The following is a 16,722-nucleotide window of genomic DNA, read 5'->3' on the forward strand; positions in this document are numbered from 1 at the left end:
CTCTCAGGTATTTTTGCAAAAGTAATCCTCTTCATGTATCAAAAATCAGAAAGATGTTCTCAAGGGAACTCATACAGTTTTGTCAGAAAAATTACTTTTAAGAATAATTATGACTTGATTCATTCTTTGCTTTAAGACTGAGTGTGTAGTAATAAAAAATGTTAAGCTATAGAATAAACTTTCTTTCTTAGTTTTTAGGCTAAATAAAAGCTTATTTTACTATTTAGTATAGAATCTTAGCCCCTATTTTTAGTCGCTTCATTTTACCAAGTCCCTTTTGTCACCGCATCAGATAATAGAGGACACCTGTGCACAGAGACGCATGCATTTGGATGTAGGCATGCATATTTTTATTATTATCTAATTTCTTGAGCGTTAGTTTTATATGTATAAATTAGATTTTATTTGCTGTCCTGACAGGAAGTGTGTCTCAAACTTCTCAAGTTTGCCATAGTACAGGGAGGGCAAGAAACAAACAAATAATACCCAGTTCAAAGTTAACAGATTGACGTGTGAGCCTGATCCTCCTGTTGTAATTATGCGTAGTAGGTGTTAAGAAATACTTGCTAAATGGATGGATAAATTCTCCATCTATGAATTTGGAATGGTTATATCTATTCTTCTAATCTTAAGATTATAAAATAAAATGATTTCATGGATATGGCAGTTCATTGAAAACACACAAAAGAAACCCACTAAATTTCTGTTTGGCCATATTGTTTTCCTCGTTATTAGTAGTAATGAATTACTGTGATCATTGATTCAAAGAGCAAACATTTAATTGTCTCCCATGCTCCAGGCATTGGGGTACAGAAGACAATGCCTTTATATCTCTTATCTCAAACAGAATATTCGGATTCAACACATTTCCCTTCTTTCTCTCCCAGAATCTCTGCCAGATATTCACCCACACACCTACTGCCCTTGAGCTGTTTCCCCCTTATTTTTTGACAGGTTGAAAATCAAAAGCAAAAACCTAGAAACCTAACCTCAAATGCAGAAATACTTGGCTAAGGAAGGGGTGTAGAGATAACCCATTTAATCTTGCTGTTATGTTACATTTAATCTTACTGCAGAATGAATCATGTCATTATTTGTCCAAACTGAATTGATGCAGTTGCACATGTAATTAAGATTTAGCTATAAAATCACTTTGTTAGTAATGCTGTGTTGTCTGTCTCTTATGAATCAAACTGCTAATGTTAGAGATTTGATTTTTAAAATTTCTTTGTAATGGCTAGGGAAAATATAAGAAATGAAGTGCTTTTTAAAGTACTTGGGAAAAATGAAAAATATCGTTTCATGGCTATTGTGTGAAAAGACATTTTATTCCATTTTTTGGTATTTGAAACATTATTTTAAGAGCTGAAAAGACATGTATAGATCCCGATGAGGGTTTGAGAGCATTCATACACCAAATGGAGCCCACATACTTTCCCCAAAGTTTATCTTTTCTCCTCCCTTTAGGGGAACTAAAACAAGACAAATATTTTACTTGAGATGGAAACAGTTAAGTAAATAAAACACTTTAGATCCATGAATGTTAGCAGCAAGAAGATATCCTAAATGGATGTGTTAAGTACTTTTATATGCATTATTTCATTTAATTCTTGGCAGCCCCATTAGGTTGGTACTATTATTTTCTCGTTTACAGATGAGAAATCTAAAACCTGAGTAACTCACTCAGGGTCACCTTGAAAGTGACTTATTTTCCCAACTAAAATTGTATTTGGAGGAATTAAATTGAGGATACTTCCAGAAGTTTTCCATGCATTTCTTTCCCAGTATTCATACTGCTCTAGTTGGGAGGATTGGATGTTGTCATGAGCTGATGGTAGGGAAGTCACAGTTTTGGTTTGTGGTTGTGTGGGTGTGTGTGGGTGTGTCTGTGTGTGTGTGTTTGACACAGTGGTTTTAGTTCTCAGGTGTTTTCCTACACTGCTAGTCTGGATGAGAGGGTGCTGCACATGCTGATAACTCTGCCCTGGACTTTTTGAGGCTGTGTCTTTAGGACATTTGTTCTTTTTCAGAGTTAGGCAGGGGGTTCATTTGAGGGTAGCAGGAAAAGCTAATTTGGGGGAGGGGGAAGAATGTGTCCTTTTAACAAGGCCCTTGCTGTCCCCTATTCTTATTCATCATCCTTCTTCTTTTGGGTTTTTCTGTTCCAATGAAATGATAGGCTAGAACAGCAAAGAAAAATTATGCTGTTTGCATATAAAGCCAAGCGAGGCCCTCAGACTGTGCTGCAGAAGCTGAAACGTGTCACGAAGCAGGTAGGTGGAACCTGGGGGCAACATGGGGAGTTGTCGCAGGATTTGTTAAGTGTAAGATTCTTTGAGGCCTGGAGTTTCAGAAAGGGATGAGTTATGTAGGGACTGAGCACTGCAGGCAGAAAATGGTCAGGCCTTCCTCAAGGAGAAAGGTGGACACAGTCGCAACGAACGTCAAACCTCACACAGAGAGTGTGGAGCTCTGAGTAGCCCAACTGGTGACCTGTACAGTAAGGTCTCATTAATGCAGACCAGTGTTGGGGAGGGCAGTCAGCCAACCTGGATGAGAGTCCCCCATGTTATGGAGGACTGGGAAAGTAATTTGGTTTTATTGCTTTTAAACACTCTTTGTTTAAAAGAGTTCAGCCACTCACTCTGTATGGCAAAATCTAGTTGCCTGATCTTGGCTGCAGGATGCTCCATGCTAAATCCTCATTCTTTCTTCCCAGATTTATCCTCCACCAGGCCTTTCATTTATTTTATGCCTTGAAAAAACAGAATGTCTCAGTATTCCCTGTGCCCCCCGATGCCCTGCTTTCCACCTCTCCTGAGCTGATTTCCCCCCGTCCCATTCCCACACGCCCGACCCTGTGTGTTCCCCAGGCTGGTTCTGAGCGCCCGCTCTCCATCTCCCTGGCCAGATGCAGCCTCCACTAGCTGTGAAAGCTCCACACAGTTTGTCTGCATATATCCACTGTTTGACCTTATCTTCCAGGTACTTGCTTAGATGTGTTGTCTATCTTTACATTCTGTTGTGGTACCGAATACAGGGCATTGTGCACAATAGGTATTGAATAAATATTTACGTAATGACTGTCTAAATCAAATAACGCCATCACTTGCACGAGGAGAACAAAATGTTGCCAAACAGAAGCCCGTGAGTGATATATTTTAATAAGGATCATTTCATCTAGAATGCGGTTCCAGGCCCTTTGGGTGATCCCAAATGAAAAGACATAGTTACTGCCTTAAAGGTTTGAGATTAATTTGTTAGTGTTTGTATATAAATGGGCATTAAAGGTACGTAAGATATTCCAATCTCCTAAGCTGGTTACATATGACCCACCCACACATCAATTCTCCATGTTGTTATTTCCTTAAACCATTTTACATAAGTATCAAAACATGTAAACTATGGCTTAATTCCTATTCATCTATGATTGATTTCTAATTAAGGTGGCACAAATTAAGTTGTTTTCCTCCATTCTTGATCACTGTCAGTTGCGAGGGAAGCTCTACATCTGAGTTTGGGGCTTGTTATGGAGGAATTCTGAAGGCACTGGTGATCCTGAACCCCCAGCAGGGTGTCAGAGCCTCTCTCTGGACCATCCCCTCATTGCTGTGTTGTCTCCCAGACTAGATCCGCCCCTTCACGGGAGGAGCTCTGTCTGCTAGAACCCAGAGGAGGACTGCATGAAGGACACGTGTCTTGAATTTAATTTTCTGTGAAAATTAAATCATTAAATTTAGGTAAATCATTAAAATAGGTAACTGAAGAATTAATGTTTGTCAAAATTTGGTTAAGTGGCTTTGCACATATATAGTCCTAAATGCTAATCATTCAACAAGGATATTTTGAATGCTATCCTGACTTCTGCTGGCATGTGGCGGCTCCCTCTGTCACATCCTTCAGTTTTCCTGAGAAGTGCTGAGTAGTTGGTAAGATTTTTGTCAGCAGCCTTTGTTGTCTAACCCCAAGCGTCTTCCACATGCATGGCTTCCTTTCAGGGGGTGTGGCTTCTATAACGATTATTCCCAGAGTTTAGAGCTGAGCCATCTATAAAAATACCTGTAAACTAGGTTTCAAAGTCAGCAAGAAGCTGTTTGAAGGAATTGTTTGCATAACGCAGCTCACATATAGTTTCCCCAGCGAGGGTGAGACGGGTGGCGAGTTCCTCATTCTTCCAGGCTAAATGGCAGGGGACAGAAATTGAGCGAGTGGAGAGGTGGAAACCGTTCCCAACTTCCTTCTTGTTCATTGCCTTCATGAAGAGGAGACAGGGCTGAACCCAGCCACCCTGTGGTGGGGGCCACGGGGTTGCCTGGACAGGCAGTCTGACTCCATAGGGGAGAAGCCTTGATGGGAACCGAGAAGACTCATTGAGGCTCTTTGCCCTCAGCTCTTTACCCCACCTGTGGAAATGGAGAAGAGGTCTGTACTTGCCATGAGTCTTCGAGGAAAGTGTAAAAGCTTACTTCATGGTTCCATTAAACTAGCAGTTTTATACCTGGTCAAAGAACTGGTTTTTTGCTGCTTGTTTTGCTTAAACTACATACGTAGAGACTTTTCAGATCTTCTGCATACGTATATTAATGGGATCCTGATAGTGTCTGAACGAAGGGAGAAAGAGGCACTGTTCTTTTGGAAGAGTAGAAATTCCAAAGTAATTTTCACTAAGTGTATACCCATTCTTAAAAATCACCCAAGAACCAGCTAAAGGCCGTTCTTAGATGGCTGGTTCCTCCATGCTTGCTTCGTTTCTCTGCATCAGCCCGTATTGTTCACCATTCTGAGTTATCTCTACGTCTTTGCTCATCTCTGAGGACAAGGCCTCCTCAAGAGCAGGGCTCATGTCTTGTCTTTGTTACCCCAGCATTAACCCAGTGCTTGCATGTAGCAGGCATCCAGTAGCTGTGGAACACTTAGATCTGTGGATCATGTTACTGAGTTTATGTTACAGACTCACATAAATTCCTTATGACTCCGTTTTCTCTAAGTCTGTTTAAAACAGTCCAACAGATAACCTCTTTAAGGTTCACTTCTTTTCTTAATCGAATGTAAAGTAATGTATATTTTAGTTTTTACTACATTTTAGCTTAAAAATAAAAGCTCTTTTTGGACATGGGTCCTGTGGGCCATTGACTGTACATCACCCCAGCTGGAGTGGAGCTCCTTGGCAGCTCTGTCACTCACTCCTTATCTTATCCTTCTTTGTACCTGCAGGGCCAAGCATGGTTCATAGCACATAAGTGCTAGAAAATTTAAAAAACAAACATTAGTAAAGCTGTTGACTCTTCCTTAGAATGTAAACTGCTTGACCTGTAATGAAAGAAGGGCTGGTACTTTCTATGTTTTGGTTTAGTGCTAGAGCCCCCGCCAATTTCGTGATATTGGGAAGCTTTGACCAAACTTTGCATTTCTGAAGAAGTGGGAGTTCAGGTTCTCCACCACCAACTTTCACAGTCTGCTTTGCCTTAAGTTGAGATTTTGTCTGATCAATCCCACTTTACTTATGAGGACATTCCTAAATATGGATGTTATTACTGATGGGGACCAGATAGTACATTTAAATAGCTTTAATTTTACAATGAGAAATATTTACACTGTGATAATGTGAAAAAAATAACGTCAACTCCAGCCCAGGATAATCAACTCCAATCCCAGTTTTGGTCATTAGAACAATAAATCCGTGTAAGTAGACTTATTTTAAACACAGAGACCTCATGGAAGACAGAAGTGGTTTAGGTGGATAGCCCACATTCAGTCTAATCTAGATGGACATCCAGACAGAAATTGCAAATAGGGGCTTCCATGGGAAAAATGACCGACTAGTCCCAGTGTGAACTCCTGGGACCACTGAACTACTAGTGTGAGAGAAACATGCAAGAGAGAAATCAACGGAAGACTCCACAGAACTGGCATTAGTTTCATTATCATATGGGAGACTGTGAATGATCAACAGAAGGGTCACAGAAAGCCACTAAGAAATTATTATTCCACATTCGACTTCTTCTTCTTCTTCTTTTTTTGGTGAGGAAGATTGGCCCTGAGCTAACACCTGTGCCAGTCTTCCTCTATTTTTCATATGTGGGATGCTGCCACAGCATGGTTTGATGAGTGGTGTTTGGGTCTGCACCCAGGATCTGAACCTGCAAACGCTGGGCCGCTGAAGTGTAGTGCACAAACTTAACTATTATGTCACTGGGCCTGCCCCAGGTAGAACTCATTAGAAATAGATTACCAGGAAGTAATTTGACAATTATTGAGCACAGTAAATCTATGAAAAGAGAGAAAGGATCTTCATTAAGGTGGAGAAAAACCCTTTCACTTGATAAACGTCATTTTTTCAGAGGAAATGAAGAAAGGTAGTGAGGAGGGGATCATGAACCATGGATAGGTGAGAATAAGACAGATAGAAAACATAACAAATTGAAATGGCCTCCTGGTTCCAGTTCTAGTTTTGGTTTCTGAAAGTAAATTATCTGGGAAGGTAATTTGGAAAACTGGAAAATTCTATCCCCTTCAAAGGGATATTTTTCTAATTACATAATTAGTGTTAAAATATTTTATAATCACAGAGGAAAGCCCGTATAGCAGGTGAAATGTAACAGCATACACATACCAGGTGCAGGCACGCGAGAACATACACAGAAACCCTGGCGCATCAGGGCCTCCTGATTTCAGATTATAGCACGAGTCATTTGCCACATCAGACTTATAAATTTGGGGGTAAACTTTAGAGAGAAATCCAAGACCTTAGTATCTGTGGAGGGGTATTTTTTTCCCTAAATGAGCTTGTAGCTTAATACAGTACGACACATCTAACTCTAATCTCCTGGTGTCAGTCATTGTTTAGAACAAGACCTAACTATAAGGCTTTATACACTCTTAACACCTTAGACTTTCCCAGTAGGAAACTGACAATAGAGTAATTAGCAAAGTGGTTCTTATTAATGCCGTAAACAGATAATGAAAGAAATACAGATTTCACGTTTACATTTCAAGTGTTTCATTAATCCGGCAGTAGTCAGAATATCAAATGTTTTGGGAAGCTTAGTTTTAACAAATAGCTATATTTATCCCTGTCTGGAGTTAAGAGATATTAAAAAAAAATGTTTTAATACATCATAGCCTTTCTAAAGCTGCATGTAGAAGCTGGATTTTTTATCTTGGGTAATTTGTTTCAATTTGTTGCAAATATTTAAATTCCTTAGATACAGTTCAGTCTGAAGTGAAAGGCACTATTATGTAGAAAAGGGGCTTAGGTCCTTCTTTAACAAAGTGAGAGGGGGCCTAACTGAGGCCTTTTCTCTCTCTATTGAATCAAAGAACTTAGTCATTGTGTCATGTGATTAGGTGAGTTAAGTGTAAAAACCTTTGCCCCATGGTGTCATCAGAAAGTTTAAATGTTACGTAAGTTTATCTTAATTAAACAGTTGTGTTTGTTTTCTAATAGAAAGGAAACAACCAGGTATGCATTAAGCAAATCCTCCTCTAGACATCCTGCTAGTGTCTCAGGGAACCCACATCAAACAGGACGGTCCTTGAAGAAAAAGTTAATCAGGCTGAAATCTTGTTTGTAACATCGATCCCTTGCATTTCTCATCTTTCTTGGCCATAAAATAGTAATAAAATAGCAACATTTGTATTAGGGTCCTCCAGAGAAACAGAACCAATAGGGGTGTGTGTGTGTGCATGTGTGTGTGTGTACATGCAGAGAGAGAGAGAGAGAGAGAGAGAGAGAGATTTATATTGAGGAATTGGCTCCATGATTGTGGGAGCTCAGTCTAAAATCTGCAAGGCGGGCCTGCAGGCTGGAGACCCAGAGAAGAGCTGATGTTGCAGTCTTTCTGAATCTGGAGGCAGTATTCCCTCTTTCTCAGGGACCTTAGTCTTTTTTCTTAAGGCCTTCAACTGATTGGATGAGGCCCACCCACATTATGGAGAGTAATCTGCTTTATTCAAAGTCTCTTGATTTATATGTTGGTCTCATCTAAAAAATACCTTCACAGAAACATCTAGACTGGTGTTTGACCAAATATGTGGGTACCATGGCCAAGCCAAGTTGACACGTAAAATTGACCATTACATCATCATCATCATCATCATCATCATTTTTATTTACTGTGTGCCAGATGCTATTTTAAACACTTTACATGTGTTAACTCATTGGATCCTCATCACAACCACATCAGATACATACTCTAACTATACCCATTTTACAGATGACAGAATTGTGGTTGTGAGTTCAAATAACATGCCTGTAGTTCTTAGCTAGTCTAACTTGGTTGTGCACATATCTATCTTGCCTAAAAATTTTGGTTGAAGACCCAGCTGATATTATTCTCTTTTTGTAGGTGCTTGGGAGTCGTTTACTGAATGAGTGGTAATGCTTACCATTACCGTTTGTGGAGCAGTGACTGGAGGCTAGGACTGGGTTAAGCACTCTAATCTTTAAACTCATCTAAGGGGGTAGATGTTTTAACTGATGGGGAAGATGGGCCTCTGAGAAGTTAGTAACCTGAACAAAGTCATGGAGCTCTGAACGCTGGAGCCAGGATCCACATTCAGTCTTTGCAAATCTAAAACATCTATGAAAATTTACCTGTTACTAGATGGATAAAGCCAACATTAAAGCATAGATGATTCTGAAAATACATGAATGGCTGCTTTTTGTAACCTTTTCCATATAATACAGGGACCATGGCTTCTAGATATTCTAGGACAGTCTCTCCAATTATGACCACCTTCCCATAAATACTCAGTTTGTTAGACACGTGTCGTGAGACTTATCCTTAAATAAAGTCTATTACTGTTCTCAAATCTTTTCTTCATTCCCTTAAATTATACAGCCTTTATACATGCATCTCCTCTTTATGCTCCTGTATATCTTTTTGAATTGCCTTTTTCTTTCTCTCCCAGCCTTTCAGACCAGGATATCACTGGTTCTTATGCCTGTCCATCATGAAATACATTGTACTTTTCTCCTCTTTTCTTCTTGAATGTAAATAATCATTTTAGAATGTTATTTGGGGGGCCCATAAAATAGTCATAGATGTCTTGGGATTATTACTGAGTGTCTGAGGGCTACACTTATTGAGGCGTCCTCTGTTGACATTGATCATGGACAGTGTCACAGTTAAATCCAACTCAGGCTAACGTCTGGACTGAGGGCTGAAATTGCATTCCAGTAACTGTTGAAGGGAGAAACCTTTTCTTAATGAAGGTCATTAGTACGTTAAAGAGTTTTCCTTTCTAACAAGTGTGTTTACACTTCATAAGTCCAGTGATTTCTCTCCATGAACCAGCATCTCCAAACAAAATGAATGCACCCTAATTTCTTTTTCTTCCTTTAGTGTGGTGTAAGTTCTCCTTGGTGTTCTGAAAAATTAGATGAAGTTACATACAGGCTGTAAACTGCTTAAGCACAGTGCCCCAAGCAGCTTTTCCTCCTGTCTGTGTAGGAATGTATGTGGATTTGACACATAACAAGAATGCCTTTGTTCTGTAATCCTCCTGTAACTTCTTGGACATCTCCCTGAAACGCAGCTGGCATCCTTGTCCCTTCATTTCCTGGGTGGTCTGATTAGGGTAAAACACAGCATCAAAGCCGGCCAGGTGCTGACACTCAGCGTATGAAGCTGTCAGGAAATGATCCTCTAGGTTTCCTGGGAACTCCTGCCCACACAGCACCACCGGGCCGAAGGGCTGCCTGTGCCTCAGGTGAGGGATTAGCTGAGCATCATGTGGCTAGCTCTCGCTAATCTTTCAGTACCAGCAAACTTAGATCCTCTAATTAATACTCAGCTAACACCCAAATCCATCTCCCCAAAGCCTGTAGTGTCTGAAGGATAGAAAGGAAGAAACAGAAGGGGGGAAAAGAAAAGAAAAACACAAGAGTATTGGGTTATATTTACTCTTCCCTCCAAGCATCTTGGAAAATTCTCTCTCTAGCTCTCTCTGTGGATATCTATCCATCTGTCTGTCTATCTTCCAGAACCAGCCAATTAGAGTGGGTGTTTTCCTCTTCTAATTTTGGAGTGTAAATAATGGGGGTATTTTGTTGTTTTTGTTTGAATTCATATTCTTACTTCCCACCTCCTTCCGTTTTTTCCTTCTGCTTTTATTGAATGATTCGTCATGCAGCAACAATAATAATAATAGTGATAATAATAATAGTGATAATAATAATAATGATTCGTCATATGCAATCATGAGTAACTGGGTAACTTACCAGGAAGACTGTTTGAAATTGCATTGTTTCAAGCAGATGTACTCTCCTAACACCCTTAAGTGAAATTGAAAAAATTGAAGTGTATTCAAATTGTGAGCGTATTCAAAATAGAGACATGGTGATAAGAGTTTTGGCACAGACCTTATCTGTGATATAGCGCTGTTTGTAGGTCCTAGAAATACCTGCTTAGGGCTAAGGTCTCAGGAAGTTCTCAGCTGTCATGTGGAACATAAGATTGCCATGCTCATTCATGGGGGCTGGCCTGCCATCTCTGGGAATGTTTGAGGTTTTCAATTCTTTCTTTCTAAGTTGTACCCCTAGTGTGGTGAGAATATGTCTTCTCAGTAGGGTTCATGGTACTTTATTATCCTCAGGACTTTATTATTGTAAAGACAGTTCTTAAAATACATACTTCCTTCTCCCACCCCTAGAGTTATAAACTGCTTATTAAATATTTGCATATTAAATATTTGATAGTGTATTGTATCATACAGTGAATGAATGAATGAATGAATGAGAATAGTGACCACAGATAAGTAAGAAGGGGCTCTCCAGAAAGCAACAGAGCCAGTGTGCAACATGCAAAGGTTGGGATAACAAGTGGTTCTATTTCACATCGCAGTGGTGGTTTATTGGTGGTGGCTGCTGCCATGAACACCATGTCAAGAGGGATTCAGAGGTGTCTCACGACTTGCAAGGAAAGAATGCCATGCATGCTGGAGGTGGCGTTTGCCATCCCTGTGCTAATGCTAAACTTTAGGTGACCTCCCTTTTTCAGACTCGAAAGTGTCAGAGTGTTAGGAGGTGTATAAACACACATCTTTCTCCCCCTCTTGAATTCAGAACTAATTGAGAAATAAGACATAAGCAACAGTCAAATGTAGGTCGATATCTCAGCTGATAAAGTGGATTAGAGCAGGTGGCCTTTGATCTGTGTTTCTTCTCCCCAGAATTAAACATTCCCATCCCAGCAGTCTTGGGTAATGCTGCTGAATTGCAGCTTCTCTGGAGGAGCAAGTCCTGCCAGGCTGAGCTTCCCATGTGGCAGGAGAGCAGAACAAAATGCACTCTGTGTGAAAAGGTCCAGAAGAACCAGGCTGAGCGGGTGAGCTGAGCGTTTCCCTCAGGCAGTAATTGGATAAGGCCCTTCTGCCCAGGGACAGAGTCCTGCATGAGCAGAGCGAGGCTGGAAGTGCTCTTTCTCAGCTGCCCCTTCTGAGGAATGGAGGGCAAGATTCTTTCCCTCTGAGTGAGATGAGAAGAGGGGAATGCTAGTACTAATACTGATACTAACCAGTTATATGTGAACATCTGTTCTAATGCGGGTTGTCTGGAAAGTCAACCCGGCTCTGCTCTCTTGTTCTCTCCAGGTCTGGTGCAGGCCTCACTGTTGAGTTGAGCCCTGCGGCCCCTTTGCCTCATCCCCTGGGTGGAGGTTTTGCAGGACTTTCTTTCTCTCTCCTTCCTCTGCTCCTCTGCTCCCTGAGAGGTGATCTGCTCTGATTATCCTTAGCTGCCTGCCAGGCACTTGATGACACATTCAGCACCTTTGAGGCCCTGTGGGTCCCTCTGTTGTTTTAGGGACTTGCTTTTGTAGCTTTTTATATGCTGAGTCCCAGAGGAGTCTTCTCGGAAACTTTTCTTTTTTCTTTTTTTTTTTTTTTGGTGAGGAAGATTTGCCCTGAGCTAACATCTGTTGCCGATCTTCCTCTTTGTTTTGCTTGAGGAAGATTAGCTCTGAGCCAACATCTGTGCCAATCCTCCTCTATTTTGTACGTGGGATGCCTCCATAGCATGACTCATGAGTGGAGTAGGTCTGCGTCTGGGATGTGAACCCATGAACCTGGGCCGCCAAAGCAGAGTGTGCAGAACTTTAACCACTTGGCTACAGGGCCAGCCCCTCTCAGAAACTTTTTGGCATTCAGCACTTTATGAAAACTCGTATAACATGTTCACCTTCTAGACCTGGAAATGCCCAGTCAATAGGTCAGTGTCAAATGTCAAACCAGGGGACTGAAAGAGATCACGTGCTTGATCTAGACATCCCTGCCTCCGTCACTATCCCCTCCAGCAGTGTGGTGGAGAGAAGCATCAGGGGTCCACCCTAAGCCCAGCGTCTGGTGGGCAGGCTTTGGGCAAGGCTTCTGTTCTTCACTTGCTGTGTCATATTGTATGTGAGGGCCCTTCCAGTTCCTTGTGCTGGGATTCTAAACCATTCTAGAGGAACGACCGGCTGCCCTAGAGATGCTGGTGCTCCCTCAGTGATCCTGGAGTGCATGGTGGGCATTGTGCAGAGGTAGTCAGAGGACCCGAGAAGGTCATGATGCTCAGCGGGGGGCGACACTAGGGATGAAGGCTTTTTCCCTCTCAGGACTATCCTGTTTTTAAATACCTCCAGCCACCTTTACTTATCTGTTCCACCAGCTCTCTAGTCTCGTGTGTAAGAGTCTTTCAAATGCTTAATCTAAATACCACACCTCTAGTTTAAGCTCATTGCTTTTTTCATGGATCCTCAAAGGAACTTTTGCCAGTTCATCCCCAGCCTTTAATTTCCAGAATGTTGCATTTGTCTGAAAGACATCTCTGGTGAAATACATCACTAGTGGTACAGAGGGCTCAGAATTTCTGTACCACCTTCTTCATTCCATTATGCTCCTTTCTGGAAATATAAATCTGTTTTAATTATGAACATATATATTTATTATCTGACAAGCAAATCTAGTTCGCCTTTCTATGAAATTACTTCACTGCAGTGCAACTTCTAGGAGCATATTTAACATCAATTAAAAAACCCCACATTATTGAAACTGTATGTTATGATCAGGAATAGAACAAGAAGATCTATGGAAAAGTTAATTGGAAAATATGATTAACCGAGAAGTCCACAGGGTCACATGGAAACTGTTTACCTGGCTGCCTCTCTGTGTAGCCCTTTAAACTCTCAAAAATGCATTCTCTGATCCTAAGACGATGGAACTGATGTTGAAGAGCGTTTTGCACATGCCAGACACAGATGAATCCTAGATGCAGGCCCTATGCTCCTAGATCTTACAAGTTAGCTGGGCAGATAGACAGTTTGTAAGGTGACACGGTGTTCCAGGTACAGTACTTTCCCTGAGCAAGGAAAGTCAACACTGTCTGACTGGTCCCTTGCACAATTTGCCCGTGGTGCTGTGGTGTATGTAGTGTGGGAAAGGCCATTAATACAGGGGACACCTGTAGAACAGAATGTTCTCTCGGTGGTGGCTGTTAACCCGAATAACTGGAAGGTGCTCTGTTTCTAAATCTTATTTTCTTTAGTCATCATAAAATCTGGAATCAGGAGGAATATCTTCTGAAATGCTCTTTCTTGAAAAGAAAAATGAGCAGAGTAAGCCGTATCATCCATACACTGATGGTAGTGCTAAATTTGGGAAGATGAATGCACCTAACCTTTCTGGTTATGAAGACTGCACAGTTTAACATCCTGTTCTTTGGGCTTCCCCTGGGCTGAAGAGGATACATAGCAAGCCTTATGATGCAAATTGTTTATACTTATGGTGTTTATATATAAAAGTTTCACAGTGATCTCTAAACAGTGCCTTATAAATAGCTGTGCTCTTAAGTACTCAGTGAATTGAAAAAGGAAAAGAATCCATCAGTGTTCTTCCAACACCTTAACTAGCTCTCAAAGCTGGGGTCCTTCTGGGTTTGTACCCAGAAAGGCCCAGTCGGTTCTTGGCCATACAGATCAATATCTTTTCTCTCCCTACAAAAAGAACTATATACTTTGGCTTCCCTTGGTGGCCAGAGACTGAGAGCCCTGTGAGGGCAGAGTGTGGCTTGCTTTTCTTGACATCTCAGTGAGTGTCAAGAGCTCAGTAATTATTCAGTGATTACGGACTCTTAGCTCCTGACTCATCATGCCCAGGGCATAGGGCAACCAAAAATAACGAGATAGGGAGGACACCATTATATTTATTTCATCATTTTGTTGATTTTGTTATAAAACAAACTGACCCTAGGGTCATGATAGTCCATGTTTATTCAGTGTTTTAAAACTATGAACCGTCTATAAGATTGTGAAGTTTAAAAAAATGAAGACTCATTCTGTGACTATGAACCTTCTTCCATATGAGTTTTAATTCCAAATATTGAACTAGTGGTTGTTAGAACTTTAGTAGTAAAAGCTTAGGCAAGTCACTGCATCGTACCTGGATGTGTTGTGAGAGCCATTATAAATGTGTGCTTAAAAAAAATGCCCCCCTCGCAGGTCTCATTGAAGCCTCATAGAAATGGAACATGTATTTGAGAACTACAGATTGGAAAATACATATATTTGAGCTCGTGTTTCAAGGGTTATTGCCTGGGTCCCAGTGGTAAACTTAGCCCGTTAACAACTGATGCTTTAAAGGACTATGAAAGCCCTTAGGCTAGTCTTCCCCTCTTCCCTGTATGGATCTGTGTGGCAGGTACAAGCGTCAATCAAGGCTTGAACCCCAGTTACGGAAGGCCTTGAATCAGAAGCCTGGTTTGTCCCAGAGTGCAGAAAGGTAGGGGTTAAGGGAAAGAGAGAGAAAGAAAGAGAGAGGGAAAGAAGGAGGGGGAGAGAAAGATCTGGGGAGGAAATGGAGGGAGGGAGAGAGGCCCATCTCACCTACCAGAGAATTTTCTTCTCCCTTCTCAAATCAAGTTCTTGGCACATTCAGATGACCACCTCGTATCAGTGGCTGGGGTCAGGGTCAGGTCAGTCTGGACTGAGACTGAGGGGACCAGCCGGCAGGGCCCACGTTGAAGACACAGCTGACAGTGCAGACTCAGGATCACCTTGAACTTTGAGCTCACGTTACTAGGAGCACTGCAGGGCCCTTCCTGGGGACCAGCGTTTGTTCAGCCCTGCTTGTCTGTCATGTTAACAGATTGCAACCGTGGGAAAAAGTATGAATTTTTGTTTCATTCTTTAGATATGAGCCATCTTTTCATCATTTCTTGGCTGGAAGGCGCAGGCTTTGGGTAAACTGAGCTTATCTTGTAGACCTTACTGTGCACTGAACACTCTCTTAGCCTAGAGTCAGTATTTTCTTTAAATTTAAAGAGATGCTAGTGTGCAGGTCTGTGGCAATTTCTGTGTAATCCTCAAAATAGTTTATTTATCTTAATATCCTGGATTTTCTGCTTTCCTGAATTTGAAACATATAAAGAAGTCAGATGCTCATTTAAAAAAAATAAAAATTCTAAATATATGGTAGTGCATTTTGCCCCTGGTTCTCTTTCACTGAACACATCAAACTATATTTTAAAGCGATGTTCATTCTAAGATATTTGTTGGCATTCCAACCTCTTCAGTTGTTTAGGAATGCTTTTTTTTTTTTTAAAAGATTTTATTTTTCCTTTTTCTCCCTAAAGCTCCCAAGTACATATTGTATATATATTTTAGTTGTGGGTCCTTCTAGTTGTGGCATGTGGGATGCTGCCTCAGCATGGCCTGATGAGCGGTGCCGTGTCTGTGCCCAGGGTCCAAACCAGCGAAACCCTGGGCCACAGAAGCAGAGCGCACGAACTTAACCACTCCGCCGCGGGGCCAGCCCCTAGGAAAGCTATTTTAAAGCTATTTTGGTTGTAACATGTTATACTTGGAGCATATTTATTTTAAAAGTTTTGAGTTTTTTTTTTTTTTTTTACTTTATTGCATTATGAACCTGAATCTGAATCAAGTGAGAGCAATGCCATGTGATGTCAGAAGATACTGTGTTCTAAGAGGGCATTTTTCTGTAAGAAGATATGCTTTGAGTAAGGTGGCTTTTCAGATGATTGATATGAGAAGTCCTGTGGAACAAGAAACTAGATTCGTTGAAGAAAAATAACTGAGATCAACATAAAGTTATACCGAAGAAGGTAGGCAGTCAGACATAATGCTAAAATGAAGGAATATATACTTTCTTCCTCTTAAACTGAGTTGATCCATAGGCTTAATTAATTTTGATTATGTAACATGATTGGTTGTGATTTTTCTCATCCTTAGCAGAGTTTTTACTTCCGTTTACCCATGCCGTTTCTTAAGTCATAGCCTGAATTGTATTTAACTGGTCTAAAATATTTTTTATACTTTTTTTAAAGGCGGCTTTAATAGACAGCATTTAATCCAAGTCATGAAAGTTTGGTTCTTGTGGTGTCTACATGATTTATATGTGGCACACTGCTGTGGAGAATATTTTGTGATCAGAGTTCTTGTAGTCAAAGGCTGTTGCAGCTCCAAAAGAGTTGGTCTGAACTTGCTCCGGACTAATTTGATGGGTCCGTTAGAGTTGGGATGATAAAATTCTTTGTGGGGGTAGATTCAGGTTGGGGCCATCACAAGCCACAGCTGGGTGTTACTTTACCCAGCACACCGCCAAGGCCTGCCTGGGTAGCTGTGTCTTGTCTTCTGGCTTCTTTCTGTGTTTTTCCTATTGAAGAATGAGTAGGGCTGGCCTTATTCACCTGAAGAGATATGATAAAGAGAGTAACCTAACTTAGTT

The 16,722-nt window shown here is 41.1% G+C and overlaps 1 protein-coding gene across 8 annotated transcripts in view; it reads left to right on the plus strand.

Annotated features, from left to right (window-relative positions):
- The window catches only part of AFF3 (ALF transcription elongation factor 3), a 573,094-nt gene that overhangs the window by 186,733 nt on the left and 369,639 nt on the right, over positions 1–16,722 (plus strand). The gene's annotated exons all lie outside the window — the stretch shown is intronic.

The sequence above is a fragment of the Equus asinus genome, chromosome 6 (assembly GCF_041296235.1).
Source record: "Equus asinus isolate D_3611 breed Donkey chromosome 6, EquAss-T2T_v2, whole genome shotgun sequence".
Classification (NCBI taxonomy): domain Eukaryota; kingdom Metazoa; phylum Chordata; class Mammalia; order Perissodactyla; family Equidae; genus Equus; species Equus asinus.